Source organism: Aotus nancymaae, unplaced genomic scaffold (assembly GCF_030222135.1).
Source record: "Aotus nancymaae isolate 86718 unplaced genomic scaffold, 86718_ANA_hifiasm-v0.15.2.pri h1tg000072l, whole genome shotgun sequence".
NCBI classification, from domain to species: domain Eukaryota; kingdom Metazoa; phylum Chordata; class Mammalia; order Primates; family Aotidae; genus Aotus; species Aotus nancymaae.
In genome coordinates, this window is record NW_026988487.1 from 16,743,692 (window position 1) to 16,759,024 (window position 15,333).

General features: G+C 47.6%; 1 long non-coding RNA gene across 1 annotated transcript in view; it reads right to left on the reverse strand.

Moving 5' to 3' along the window:
- LOC110568045 (uncharacterized) overlaps positions 1–11,790 on the reverse strand; it is a 31,351-nt gene extending 19,561 nt beyond the window's left edge. Inside the window, exon 1 of the long non-coding RNA XR_002478369.2 lies at positions 11,493–11,790. This is a non-coding gene — a long non-coding RNA (uncharacterized LOC110568045). The remainder of the gene's footprint in view (positions 1–11,492) is intronic.
- Positions 11,791–15,333: the final 3,543 nt, after the last annotated feature.

Below are 15,333 nucleotides of genomic sequence, written 5' to 3' on the forward strand. Positions count from 1 at the left end.
TCAGTTGGAGTGATGAAAAAGTTCTGGAGATGGATGTGGTGATGGCTCTACGCAATGTGAATGTGATTAATGCCGCTGAACTCTACACTTAAAAAGTGTTCAAATGGTAAATTTTATGTTATATGAGACAGGGTCTCACTCTGTTGACCAGGCTGGAGTACAGTGGTGCCATCTCAGTTCACTGCAACCTCTGCCTCCTGGGTTCAAGCGATTTTCATGTCTCAGCCTCCCAAGTTGCTGGGATTACAGGCCTGCGCCACCATGCCTGGCTAATTTTTGTATCTTTATTAGACGAGGTTTCACCCTGTTGGCCAGGCTGGTCTCTAACTCCTGGACCTCAAGTGATCCACCCACCTCGGCCTCCCAAAGTGCTGGGATTACAGGTATGAGCCACCGCACCCGGCCTAAATTTAAAAAATCAAACAAAACAAAATAACCAGTCAAAAAAGTCTGAAAAACCACCACAGGAGTCTAAAGAGGTACAACAACTAATTGTGAGGAGGTGTCCCTGACAGGATCCTAAAAGTGAAAAGAGAGCAGATCGGATGTAAGGAAATCTAAATAAACCATGGCCTCCAGCTAATCATAGTGTATCATTCTTGGTGCATTAATTATAACAAATGTATCACATTAATGTCGGATGATAATAATAGGGGAAATTGGTGTAGGGCATATGGGAACTCTGTGCTGTAGCTTCTCGGACTTTTCTTCATTGTTTTGTTCAGTGTTTTTTTTCAGACGGGATCTTGGTCTGTTGCCCAGGCTGGAATGCAGGGCGCAATCATGGCTCACTACAGCCTCAGGCTCAAGCAATCCTCCCACATCAGCCTCCCAAGTAGCTGGGACTACAGGTATGTGCCAACACACCCAACTAATGTTTTTAATTTTTATAGAGACAGAGTCTCACTATGTTGCCCTGGCCAGTCTCAAACTCCTGGGCTCAAGCAATCCTCCTGCCTCAGCCTCCCAAAGTGTTAGGATTAAAGGCATGAGCCACTGTGCCTGGCTTTTTGTTTGATTTCTGAAAACAATGGTAAAACATACATAACATGCAATTTTTTATTTTCAGCACTTTCAAGTCTACAGTTCTGTGGCATTACACATATTCACATTGTTGTGGAGCTATGTTCTCACTTTTTCTGAAAATCTAAAATAAAATCTATTCATTAAAATTATATGTGGTTATATATATAATTTTTTTTGGAAACAAAGTCTCACTCTGTTGCTCAGGCTGGAGTGCAGTGGCGCAATCTCAGCTCACTGCAACCTCTGCCTCCTAGGCTCAAGTGATCCTCTGCCTCAGCATCCTAAGCGGCTGAGATTACAGGCGAGCCCCACCTGTAATTTTTCTATTTTTAGTAGAGATGGAGTTTCACCATGTTGGCCAGGCTGGTCTCAAACTCCTGACCTCAAGTGATCTTCCTGCCTCGGCTTCCCAAAGTGCTGGGATTACAGGCATGAGCCACCACATCTGGCCTAATATATATAATTTTAATGAATAGATTTTATTTTAGACTTTCAGAAAAAAATTATTCAAAATATATATAATTTAATAATTTTATAATTTATTCATTAACAATATGTTCACATTCATTAAAATTATATGTGAGTATAATTTTAATGAATAGGTTTTATTTATATATTATTATTTTATATATACATATATTTCAAATGAAAACTAAAAGAGACTAAGGGCTAAAGAACTAAGGGGAGGGCAGGCACACAGGCTCACACCTGTAATCCCAGCACTTTGGGAGGCTGAGGCGGGCGGATCACGAGCTTCAACTCTTAATCCCCCATAGAGTGCATGAAAGAGGAAACAAACCCCAGCCCATTGAGCTGGAGATGGAACAAGAGAGCCCGCCTGTAAAGCTGGGCTGTATCTCCAATACATAGAAGGGCAGACTCGAAATAGACACATGTCCCACAAAAGAGCAAGGAAAATGACCCGTGTCAAACTTTGAAAGCGTATAGAAAGGCTGGGCGCAGTGGCTCACGCCTGTAATCCCAACACTTTGGGAGGCTGAGGAGGGAGGATCACCAGGTCAGGAGATCGAGACCATCCTGGCTAACACGGTGAAACACCGTCTCTACTAAAAATACAAAAAATTATCCGAGTGTGGTGGCACGCGCCTGTAGTCCCAGCTACTCTGGAGGCTGAGGTGGGAGAATCATTGAACCCAGGAGGTGGAGGTTGTAGTGAGCCAAGTTTGCACCACTGCCCTCCAGCCCAGGCAACAGAGCAAGACTCCGTCTCAAAAAAAAAAAAAAGAAAGTGTATAGAAAGAAAAACATGTTTACCCTGATGTAAACCACGAGCCAGTCCTTATGTTTAAATTCACAGATACCAGGCAGAAACCCTCAAGCCAGCTGAGCAAGGCTTTATGGCGGCAAGGGAGTTAGCCATAAGACTGTCTGTGGGGGCGCATTTCAGGCAGGCAGCAGCAATAGCCAACACGGAGGCCCAAAAGCAGGGTCATGCCTGGCTTGCTCCAGGAACACGAGAAAGGTGTGGAGTGTGGAGAGCCAAGCAGAAGTAAGAGATGAAGTCACATACGTAACAAGAGGTCGTACAAGGCCTGGCATGCCATTGTAAAAATGTGGATCCTCCTCAGAAATATGGAGCCACTGGAGGAGTTTGAGCAGAGGAAGAAGATCTAACGAAGAACTTTCACACACTTCCTGTGGGAGTGAATATTGGTACAATCGTATATAGTAAAAGGATCACCCTGGCTTCTCTGCTACGAATACATGAATGGCCGGGTGCGGTGGCTCATGCCTGTAATCCCAGTACTCAGGGAGGCCAAAGCGGGCGGATCACCTGAGGTCGGGAGTTCAAGACCAGCCTAACCAATATGGAGAAACCCCATCTCTACTAAAAGCACAAAAAATTAGCCACGCATGGTGGAGGGTGCCTGTAATCCCAGCTACTCAGGAGGCTGAGGCAGGAGAATCGCTTGAACCGGGGAGGCAGAGGTTGCGGTGAGCCAAGATTTCACCATTGCACTCCAGCCTGGGCAACAAGAGCAAAACTCTGTCTCAAAATAAAAAAGAATACATGAATGGAAGCAAGAAGACCAAATAGGAAACTATTCCAGTAATCCAGGTGAATATTAATAGTGGCTCTGGCAAGGATGGTAGCAAGAGAAAAATGAGATTATATTTGGCTGTGTTAAAGGCAGAACCAAATAGGTTCCTGACACTGGATGTAAGGTATAAAAAAAGGGAGGCTGGGCACAGCGGCTCACGCCTGTAATCCCAGCACTTTGGAAGGCTGAGGCAGGCAGATCATAGGTCAGGCATTCGAGACCAGCCTGGCCAACACGGCGAAAACCCATCTCTACTAAAAATACAAAAATTAGCCAGGCACAGTGGCAGCCACCTGTTGTCCCAGCTACTCTGGAGGCTGAGGCAGGAGAATTGCTTGAACCCAAGAGGCGGAGGTTACAGTGAGCTGAGATCACACCACTGCACTCCAGCCTGGGTGACAGAGTAAAACTCTGTCTCAAAAAAAAAAAAAGAAGGTACGTTTTAGAGTTGGTGAATTTGAGCTATTTTTTCTGTGTTTTTTTTGTTTTGTTTTGTTTGTTTTTTGAGACAGAGTCTCACTCTGTCACCCAGGCTGGAATTCAGTGGTGCGATCTTGGCTCACTGCAACCTCCATCCCCCGGGTTCAAGTGATTCTCCTGCCTCAGCCTCCCAAGTAGCTGGGATTACAGGCCCCTGCCACCATGCATGGCTAATTTTTGTATTTTTAGTAAAGATGGGGTTTCACCATCTTGGCCAGGCTGGTCTTGAACTCCTGATCTCATGATCTACCCACGTCGGTCTCCCAAAGTGCTGGGATTACAGACGTAAGCCACCGCACCAGCCAAATTTAAGCTATTAAACATTCAAGGGGAAATGCCAAGTCAGCAGTTAGATATATGGATTGACTGGGCACAGTGGCATATGCCTGTAATCCCAGCACTTTGGGAGGCCAAGGCAGGAGGATTATTAGAGCTCAGGAGTTCAAGACCAGCATGGGCCACACCGCAAAACCCTGTCTCTACAAAAAAATACAGAAATTAGCAGGGCGTGATGACATGAGTCTGTAGTCCCAGCTACTCAGAAGGCTGAGGTGAGAGGATCATGTGAGCCTGAGAAGTCAAGGCTTCAGTGAGCTGTGATCATCCACTGCTCTCCAACCTGGGTGACACACTGAAACCCAGTCTCAAAAAAATAGATAAATAGATAGATAGATAGATATAGATATGGAATTAAGGAGAGAATTCCAGGCTATTGATATAAATTTGGGAGATATCAGCATACATGTGGTATTTGAAGCCATGAGGCTGCATGAGCTCACCAGCAGAGTGAATATAGAGAAGAGAATTAAAGGCTAAGTCCTGAAGCACAACCAACAGTCTGAGGTCAGAGAGAAGAGAAACCAGAATGCAGGGGTGAAGAGGGGCAGCCGCTGTGGTTAAACGAAAAACAAGAGAGTGTGGGGCCCTGGAAGCCACACTGAGGGAATCGAGACATGGAGGCTGTATCCAAGGCTGTTGGGTGAGCACAAGCTAAGAACCTAGGCTCAGCACTTTGGGAGGCTGAGGCAGGCAGATCACCTGAGGTCAGGAGTTCAAGACCAACCTGGCCAACATGGTGAAACCCTGTTTCTACTAAAAAAAAAACAAAAACAAAAATTAGCCAGCCGTGGTGGCGCACACCTGTGGTCCCGGCTGCTCAGGAGGTTGAGGCAGGAGAATCGCTTGGAACTGGGAGTCCAGTGAGCCCAGGAGCCCAGATGGTGCCACTGCACTCCAGCCTGGGCAACAGAGCGAGACTCCATCTAAAAAAAAAAAAAGAAAGAAAGAAAAGAACCTAGGCTTTATCTCTGAATCAGGACTGAGCATCTTACTTAGCACATAGTAATAGACATCAAGTAACCAGTCGTGCCGTGAGAAAAGCAGAGGAAATCCCAATAGTGGACTATCCTAAAATGTACCTAACCAGCACTCCTCGAAACTCTCAAGGTGGTGGTCCACACAAGATGATGACTGAGCACTGATCATTGGCAGGAGCAGGCTTGGTGGAATGGCAGAGTTGAGAGTTTGCCTCAAGTAAACTACCAGCCATTCGATTTTTTTTTTAGATGGAGTCTCTCATTTAGATGCAGACCTCCAGAGGGTATGGTGAGCGGTGCTTCCTCAAGCTTTACTCTCCACACTTGTGTGCCTGCTAAGACAGGCCTTTCCAGAAAGGCTTTCTTTTTTTTATTTCTTTCTTTTTTGAGACAGAGTCTAGCTCTGTTGCCCAGGCTGGAGTGCAGTGGCATGATCTCGGCTCACTGCAACCTCTGCCTCCCAGGTTCAAGCGATTCTCCTGCCTCAGCCTCCCAAGTAGCTGGGACTAGAGGCACGTGCCACCACGCCTGGCTAATTTTTTGTATTTTTAGTAGAGACAGTGTTCCACCGTATTAGCCAGAACGGTCTCGATCTCCCGATCTCGTGATCCGCCCTCCTCAGCTTCCCAAAGTGCTGGGATTACAGGGGTGAGCTACTGCCCCCAGCTGCCCATACACTTACTATGGGAGTGAAAACTGGCTCAATCTTAAGACAACCTTCGGCAGTATCTACTAAAGCTGAACATGTTTATAATCTATGACCCAGCAATTCCCTTCCTAGGTATATATCTAATATCAATCTGTACCTATGTTCACCAGAAGACATGAACAAAGACACTCGTAGCATTCTTCATAATAACGCAAACTGGAGATAACTCATCAAAGATTAGTAAATGGTAATATATTCACATAATGACCTATTACCCTGCAATGAAAGTGAGAAAACTACTGCTACCTGCAACAACGTGGATGAATCGCACATTAGAGGGTACAACATTGAAGGGGGGAGAAAAGAGGCAGGTTAATGGGTACAAACATACAGCTAAGTAAAACGTGTAAGTTCTATTGTTCGACAGCGAAGTAGAGTGACTATAGTTAACAACTATCTATTGTCTGTTTTTTTCTTCTTTGAGACGGGGTCTTGATCTGTCACCCAGGCTGGAGTACTGTGGCAGGATCACAGCTCACTGCAGCCTCAACCTCCGAGGCTTGAGCAATACTCCCACCTCAGTCTCCTGAGTAATGGGGACTACAGGCATGCACCACCAAGCCCAGCTATTTTTTTTTTTGTAGAGATGAGTTTTTGCCATGTTGCCCTGGCTGGCCTCGAACTCCTGACCTCGTGATCTCATATTAGGGAGTATAATATTGTCCTCTCTTCTAGCTACTTTGAAATACACAATAGAGGGCAGGTATGGTGGCTCACACCTGTAATCCCAGCACTTTGGGAGGCCGAGGCAGGCGGATCACTTGAGATCAGGTGTTCAAGAGCAGCCTGGCCAACATGACAAAACCCCATCTCTACTAAAAATACAAAAAAAAAAAAAAAAAAAATTAGCCAGGCATGGTGGCAGGCACCTTTAATCCCAGCTACTTGGGGAAGCTGAGGCAAGAGAATTGCTTGAACCTAGGAGGCAGAGGCTACAGTGAGCTAAGATTGCGCCACCACACTCCATCCAGCCTGGGCGACGGACCAAGACTCCATCTCAAAAAAAAAAAAAAAAGAATGAAGTATTGATGCATGCTACAACATGAATGAACCTTGAAAATATTATGTGGAGTGAAAGAAGCCAGACACAAAAGATGATTCTTTTTATACGAAATACCCAGAATCGGCAGGTCCACAGAGATAAAAAGCAGTTGAGTGGTTGCCAGGGCTGAGGCCGTTGGGGAACGGAGCATGACGGCTAATGGATGTGGGCTTCCCTTTTGAAGCGATGAAAATGTTCTGCGACTGGGGAGTGGTAATGGGTGCACTACACTGTGAATGTACTAAATGCCGCTGAGTTGTGCATTTTAAAATGGTTAAAATGGTAACTTTGATGTGTATTTTACAATAAAGTAAGATAAAATGAATAAATCAGGATAATGTAATAAATCAGGATAGTTCTTACCTTAGAGTATAAAGAGGTGTAAGTGACGGGGAGGGGGCTGGATTTCTGGGGAACTGGTACTATTTTTTTTAATCTGGGTGGTCCTTACACGGGCACATTCATTTTGTACAGATTCCCTGAGCTGTAAGAGACAATGAGTAGAGACAATTCTTTAAAGGGGTTTTGCTGCGGAGTAGAGCTGAGAAGGTGGGCAGTAGCTAGAGGGAGAGTGGAATCAAGGGAGAGTGGTTGGTTTGTTTGTTTGTTGGTTGGTTGGTTGGTTGGTTGGTTGGTTTGTTTGAGACAGAGTCTCGCTCTGTCGCCCAGGCTGGAGTGCAGTGGTGTGATCTCTGCTCACTGCAACCTCTGCCTTCTGGGTTCAAGCGATTCTCCTGCCTCAGCCTCCCGAGTAGCTTGGATTACAGACAGGCACCTGCCACCACACCCAGCTAATTTTTGTATTTTTAGTAGAGACAGGGTTTTACTATGTTGGCCAGGCTGGTCTCAAACTCCTGACCTTGTGATCCACCCACCCCACCTTGGCCTCCCAAAATGCTGGGATTATAGACGTGAGCCACTGTGGCCGGCCAGGAGGGTGGTTTTAAGATGGAAGACGTAATAGTGTTTTTGTAAATGTGAGAGTAATCTAGCAGAGAGGGGGAAATGGATGGTGTGGGAAAGATGGGAGAATCGCCTGAGTGGTCATTGAGCAAGAGAGAGGGGATGAGACCTCACGCCTGAGTGGGGAGATCCTCGGCTGGCCATCGAGAGGACCAGCAGGAGGCAGAGGCACAGAGCTGCCCGTGCTGGTGGGCGGGTAGAACAGTGGGCATCTGTGGCAGCTCGCTTCTGGTTTGTTGCCAGAATTATTACCCCCAGTTTACCAACGCACAATCTCAGACTCAGGGAGAAAAGGGGTTTGCTCACAGTCACACAACTGAAGCCAGAAGCGGAGCTGAGGTCTCCCCGATTCCAGATGCACTACACTAAGCTGTCCGAGTGCCTAGAGTGCAGCCCCACCATGGAACACGGCACTTAAAACAACTTCTCAAACTTTCAGAAGTGCCTCTCTTTATATAGATTATACACACATAGACACACACTATATATATAGTGGCTGGGCTGCTGTATTTGGCTACTATACATATATATGATAAGGATTCCGGAATTGGATGAGTCTGGCCTGCTTTGTGGATATGCTGTACCATAGAAAGGGATTTAATTATGCTCCCTGCTCAGCCTCCATCTTTCCTGGCTGGAGAATTCTAATTGTGGAGATTGCCCTCATGGTAAAAGCCCTTCATCACTCCATTGTCTGGCCCTTTTCCAGTCCTATTACGTCTTTCTTGGAATGCAGAAGCCATAACAACAGAAACCACAGCGGCTTCCATTTTGAAGAGCCTTTTGCAGGGACAAGGGCCCATTTATATATTCAAACTGATGGTCAGCAAAGCTGTGGTCTGCCCAAGGTCACACAGAGTGTCCACAATAGAGCCCAACCAAGAAGGATTCCAATCTCCACCACACGCCACTGCCCGCATGCAGGATGCCAGAGGGGCGCTGTGTTTCAGTAGGGCTCATTCAGCAGCCAGTGATGGGGCGTGGCAGATTGTGTCAAAGTGGCTTAAAGCAATAAGGAGGATTCGTTGTTAAATAACGCAAAGCCCTGAAGCAGGCAGTCTTCTGGATTGATTGACAGGGGCTCACCAGTGTCATCACAGTCTCAATTTTGTCCTATCTTGCCATCTACAAAGGCTGTAGTAGGTTGGACGGCACTCATATGGTTTGGCTGTTTCCCCACCCAAATCTCATCTTGAATTGTAAATCCCATAATCCCCACATGCCATGAAAGGGACCCGGTGGGAGGTGATATAATCATGGGGGCAGCAGTTACCCTCACGCTGTTCTCATGATAGTGAGTTCTCACAAGGTCTGGTGATGGTCTTATCGGGGCCCTTTCCCCCATTTTGCTCGGCACTTCTCCTTCCTGCCGCCATGTGGAGTGTCTGCTTCCCCTTCCACCATGACTGTAAGTTTCCTGAGGCCTCCCCGGCCCTGCAGAACAGTGAACAATTAAACTTCTTTCCTTTATAAACTATCCAGTCTCTGACAGTTCTTTTCAGCAGTGTGAGAACGGACTAATACAACACCCTTGCAAAATTATGTTTTCTTCCTAACCCCTGCAACCCATGAATGTGACCTGATTTGGAAAAATGATCTTTCCAGGTATAATTAAGAGTCTTAAGATGAGATCGTCCTGGATTACCCAAGTGGTCCCTAAATCCAGTGACAAGTATCCTTATAAGAGATAGAGGAGAAGAGAGGGGAAAACCATGTAAATATGAAGCAGTGATTGGAAGCAGCCATAAGCCAAGGAGGCCAGCAGCCATCAGGAGCCGGAAGAGGCAAGAAACAAACTCCCCTAGAAGCTCTGGAGGGAGCACAGCCCTGCCAATACTCTGATTGCAGATTTTTGCCCTTCAGAACCATGGGAGAATACATTTCTGTTATTTTAAGCCACTAAATTTGTGGCAATTTGTTATGGCAGGCCTAGGAAATGAACACAGAAGACAAGGACTCAGTTATGAGAGTTAGCTGAGTCCTGAGCCCTATGCCCTGCCCCTGTGTGCAGGGGGGCAGGGGAATTAGCCTTCCCCAAAGCTCATGGACTGCATGGGAAAGGTATGGTCACCAAGAGAAGGGGAATGGATATGGGAGAGGCTAGCAGAGTCCACTCCAGGCACCCTGTGCAAGAAAAGTGCCGTTCCCTGAGCATCTGCTCTGAGAGAGGAGAGCACAGGAAAAACAGTACCCTAGAGGCAAGACCTGCACGAGGTCAAGGCTCAGGGCTACACCATCCTGAGGGTGGGGGCGGGTCTTCTAAACCCTGAGAATGCAGGAACGTGGAGTGCCATCCTCTTGAAAGAGTGGATGTGAAAGTGCATATAAATTATAAAGATCATTCACCCTTAAGAGGTTATTCCAGCTGGGTGTGGTGGCTCATGCCTGTAATCCCAGCACTTTGGGAGGACAAGCCAGGTGGATCACCTGAGGTCAGGAGTTCGAGACCAGCCTGACGAACATGGAGAAACCACGTCTCTACTAAAAATACAAAAAAATTAGCAAGGTGTGGTGGTGGATGCCTGTTATCCCAGCTACTCAGGAAGCTGAGGCAGGAGAATCACTTGAACCCGGGAAGCAGAGGTTGCAGTGAGCCAAGATTCTGCCACTGTACTCCAGCCTGGGCAACAAGAGTGAAACTCCATCTCAAAAAAAACAAACGAACAAACAAAAAAAGCTTATTCCATCCACCTGGTTTCCTAACCCAGGACCTCAAGGTCATCCCAAATTCTTCTCTCTCCCTCACCCTCCCCTCACAGGCAATCTATCCCTACTCCTGTCAGCTCTGCCTTCTATAAATAGTTCTAGTCTGTCCGCCTCCTTCCATCTCCATAGCCATTACCCTAGTTGAGGTCACCATCCTCTCGTTAGGCTACAGCCCCCAGCCTGGCCTCCCTACCTTCATTATCAGCCTTTTCCTGCCACTCCCCACCAGAAACTAGAAGAATCTTCCAAAAATGAAAATCTGCCCATGTCACATGCCTGTTAAAAACCTTTCAAGCCCCTCAGCATGACTTCCAACGCCCTGTGATTACCGGACATCATCGCTCACCCCCTCCCTTGCCAGCTCCTCCAAACACTTCAAGTCCTCTCACTCCTGGGATCTTTGCACACACAGCTCTCTCTGCCTAGATGACCCCCCACCACTACGTGCCTAGCAAGTCCTAAAGAATTCAGCTGAGGCCGACGCAGTGGCTCAAGCCTGTAATCCCAGCACTTTGGGAGACCGAGGCAGGTGGATTACTTGAGGTCAGGAGTTTGAGACCAGCCTGGCCAACATGAGGAAACCCTGTCTCTACTAAAACTACAAAAATTAGCCAAGCATGATGGCAGACGCCTGTCATCCCAGCTACTCGGGAGGCTGAGGCAGGAGAATTGCTTGAACCAGGGAGGCGGAGGTTGCAGTGAGCTGAGGTCATGTCACTGCACTCCAGCCTAGGCAAGAGAGTAAGACTATATTTAAAAAAAAAAAAAAAAAAAAAGCCGGGGCGGTGGCTCACACCTGTAATCCTAGCACTTTGGGAGGCCGAGGCGGGTGGATCACGAGGTCAAGAGATCGAGACCATCCTGGTCAACAAGAGATTGAGACCATCCTGGTCAACATGGTGAAACCCCGTCTCTACTAAAAATACAAAAACTTAGCTGGGCATGGTGGCGCGTGCCTGTAATCCCAGCTACTCAGGAGGCTGAGGCAGGAGAATTGCCTGAACTCAGGAGGCGGAGGTTGCGGTGAGCTGAGATCGCGCCATTGCACTCCAGCCTGGGTAACAAGAGCGAAACTCCGTCTCAAAAAAAAAAAAAAAAAAAAAAAGAATTCAGCTGAGAGGTCATTTCCTTTGAGGGGTCTCCTTTATCCCCCACCCCTTCTGGGATCCCCCACACCCCGGGCTTACCCTTTCCATAGTTCATGGATGGATGGTGTTGTAATGACCTATCTGTGTGCCATCGCCTCCCCGCTCCACTCTGAGCTCCGTGAAAGCAGGAACTACGGCTTCTACCTCTTCCTCCTGAGTACACGGCATATGGCAGGTGCTGAGAAAAACGTTAATGAATAAAGATCACACCTACACTAGACTCCCTTGCTTTTCTGAAACTAAGTTCATCCTAGACCCTTGCTGAATCTAAATGTTTCCCACCTCAGTACAGCCAGCATACAAGGCTAAAAACGTGGAGTCAGATGACTTGGGTCACATCCTATCTTTGTGAACTTTGGTCAGTTATTTCACCTCCCTGAGCCTCGATTTCTCTTTTTGAAGTGGGAATTATAAACCCTACTTCATAAGAACAATCACCTGGCAGGTGGGACTCAGCACAATGCCGTCCACCTTCCTTCCCATGTGCACACACTTTGGCTGATGTCAGCAGGCACTTATAAAGCGCTTACCACGTGCCAGATTAAGGCAGGTGCTGGGAGTAATGATGATGACCCTGACCCTAGATTTCACAGTAACCGCTTCTGAGAAAACTCAGCTGTAAATCCGGAGTAAATCCTGAGGATTCACAGGTGGGTTTGCCAATCAGCAGGACGCCAACTAACAGGAAGGTAACGATGAGTCAGCCTCAGCCTCTCCTCCGAAGCCCTTGGATGTCCCGGAGACTGCGGAGTCGGTGTTTCGTACGGAGACAGCGGAGTCAGTGGGTCTTTACTGCCACCTGGTGGACAAATAGGATAAAGCCACAGGCAGCAGCCCAGAGAAATGCAGGCGCCTGCCTGGAGCTCCCAGATGCACGGCTCTAACTTACATCTGCCACATTTGTTCAACAGCTAATGAGAGGGTATCGATCGCTTTTGAAATCAAGACTACCTCATCAGAAAAAAAGAAAAAAAAAAGAAAGAAAAAGAAAACCAACTGCACCTTGCAAAGGTTACAACGTGGAGCGTGCCTCCAGGGGAAATTTCTCTTCCTGACTCAAAGGCTAGAAGAACTGGAAAACCCTGTGAGGTGGGAGGAGTATCTTCCTTTAAAACCATGGTGGTGCTTTACTCCATGGGCCATCACAAAGGGCAAATCCTGGTGACATTCTCCAAACCTTGGTGCGCAGGAACCCAACAGAACTGTCCTGCCCATAAACAAGGCGGGATCTAGCTCAGTCCTGGAAAACTGCCCGAAGCAGGGAGGCCCTTCTTTCCAAAGGCCTTGGCTTTGCAGCCAGACTTGCTAAGTCAACAAAGTGGGAGCCAGCCCTGCCTCCTGCCTTCCTGTTCCACCCTCCAACTTCTCTTCCCTCCACCTGGTGGTTCTTCTCCTTGGCCTGCACGTACACACACACACACACACACACACACACACACACTCCTCCATTTCAGTCATTTGGGTGGAAAATCTGTTCTGGGAAAACTGGGAGGCAGAATTCAGATGGGCCACCGCCAGGGTTATTTTTTCTCTTTCTCCATATTCCAACCATCCTGTGAAAAGTTGGGCCCAAGAATGCAAACTCCGGAAAACCCAGGGCAGTGCAGCACCAAGATATTTACTTAGCCCTTGAGTTTACTTCCATCTCCCAAGGAGGCAGTCTCAGATTTCCTCAGGGCAGCAGCGCATTGCTGAATCCAGCCAGTTGCTTCTGGACACAGCGTGGTCTCTGCAGCCTCTACACAGTCTGCTTCTGAGAAAGCAAAGAAAGCCTCTCTGGAGGCCGGGCACAGTGGCTCACACCTGTAATCCCAGGACTTTGGGAGGCTGAGGTGGGCCGATCACGAGGTCAGTAGATCGAGACCGTCCTGGCCAACACGGTGAAACACCATCTCTACTAAAAATACAAAAAATGAGCCAGGTATGGGGGCACATGCCTGTGGTCCCAGCTACTTAGGAGGCTGAGGCAGGAGAATCACTTGACCAGGAGGCGGAGTTTGCAGTGAGCCGAGATCACACCACTGCACTCTAGCCTGGGTGACAGAGCTAGACTCTGTCTCAAAAAAGAAAGAAAAAAAGAAAGCCTTTCTGGAAAGGCCTGTCGTAGCAGGCACACAAGTGTGGAAGTAAAGCTTGAGGAAGCACCGCTCACCATACCCTCTGGAGGTCTCATGACCGCTAACCCCACTGGAAACGCAGCACCAAGCTCAGTTAGGGGCAGGATGAAGGGCTGTGTCGCCCCAGAATTTCCCAAAAGGAAAAAAGCCATAAAACAGAAACAAGTAGGAGCCATCAAACATACATAAAACAGGTGCCTCATGCCTATAATCCCAGCACTTTGGGAGGCCAAGATGGGCAGATCACCTAAGGCCAGATGTTCAAGACCAGCGTGGCCAACATGGCAAAACCCAGTCTCTACTAAAAATACAAAAATTGGCTTGGAGCAGTGGCTCACACCTGTAATCCCAGCACTTTGGGAGGCCGAGGTGGCAGATCACCTGAGTTCAGGAGTTCAAGACCAGCCTAGCCAATATGGTGAAAGTCTGTCTCTACTAAAAATACAAAAATTAGCAGGGCATGCTGGTGGGCGCCTGTTATCCCAGCTACTTGGGAGGCTGAGGCAAGAGAATTGCTTGAACCCAGGAGGTAGAGGTTGCAATGAGCTGAGAGATTGGGCCACTGCACTCCAGTCTGGGTGACAGAGCAAGACTCCAACTCAAAAATAAATAAGTACAATAAAAAATAAAGGCCCAACACGGTGGCTCACGCCTGTAATCCTTGCACTTTGGGAGGCTGAGGCTGCTGGATCACTTGAGGTCAGGAGTTCAAGACCAGCCTGGCCAACATAGTAAAACCCGTCTCTACTAAAAATACAAAAAATTAGCCAGGCGTGGTGGCAGGCACCCGTAGTCCCAGCTACTCAGGAGGCTGAGGCAGGAGAATCACTTGAACCCAATAGGCAGATGTTGCAGAGAGCTGAGGTCACGCCACTACACTCCAGCCTGGGCAGCAGAGTGAGACTCTGTATCAAAAATTAAAAAATAAATAAATAAAAATACAAAAATTAGCCAGGCATGGTGGCAGGCGCCTGTAGTCCCAGCTTCTCAGGAGGCCTATGCAGGAGAATTGCTTGAACCCAGGAGGCAGAGGTTGCATTGAGTTGAGATCACAGCACTGCACTCCAGCCTGGGCAACAGAGTGAGACTCTGTCTCAAAAAAAAAAAAAAGCCATAAAACTACATAGAAAAATTGTCAACAGCGCAATTCTGTTGGTTCCACTACAGTACAAAAATTGCAAGTTTTTCAACAAGATAGAAAACAAAAACAAAGAAAAATTATTAGCATTCTGGTATTAATCAATGATGATACCTCAAATACATCATTAGCTGATGATGCCCCCAGGACCTCAGCTGTAACACTCATGTCCAGGCTTCTGCGACATCTCTTGCATCCTGGGGGTTCACAAGGAGCAACTCTGTACTTCTAACTATCCTAATTTCTGACCCTGGGCTTCCATCCAGGCCTTCTGGGTTCTCCTCATTTACCCGGAGTTGTGCCAGGGAGGTAAGCGGGGGTGGGCATCAGGTCATCTGCCAACCATCTTCAGAGGTCTTCCCTGGGCCCTTCCAGTCCATCCATTTCTCAGGCCTGGGCTTTTTTTTTTTTTTTTTTTTTTAGCAGAGTCTCACTCTGTTGCCCAGGCTGGAATGCAATGGTGCAATCTCAGCTCACTGCAACCTCTGCCTCCCGAGTTCAAGCAAGTCTCCTGCCTCAGCCTCCTGAGTAGCTAGGATTACAGGCACCCACCAGCATGCCAAGCTAATTTTTGTATTTTTAGTAAGAGACAGGGTTTTGCCATGCTGGCCAAGCTGGTCTTGAA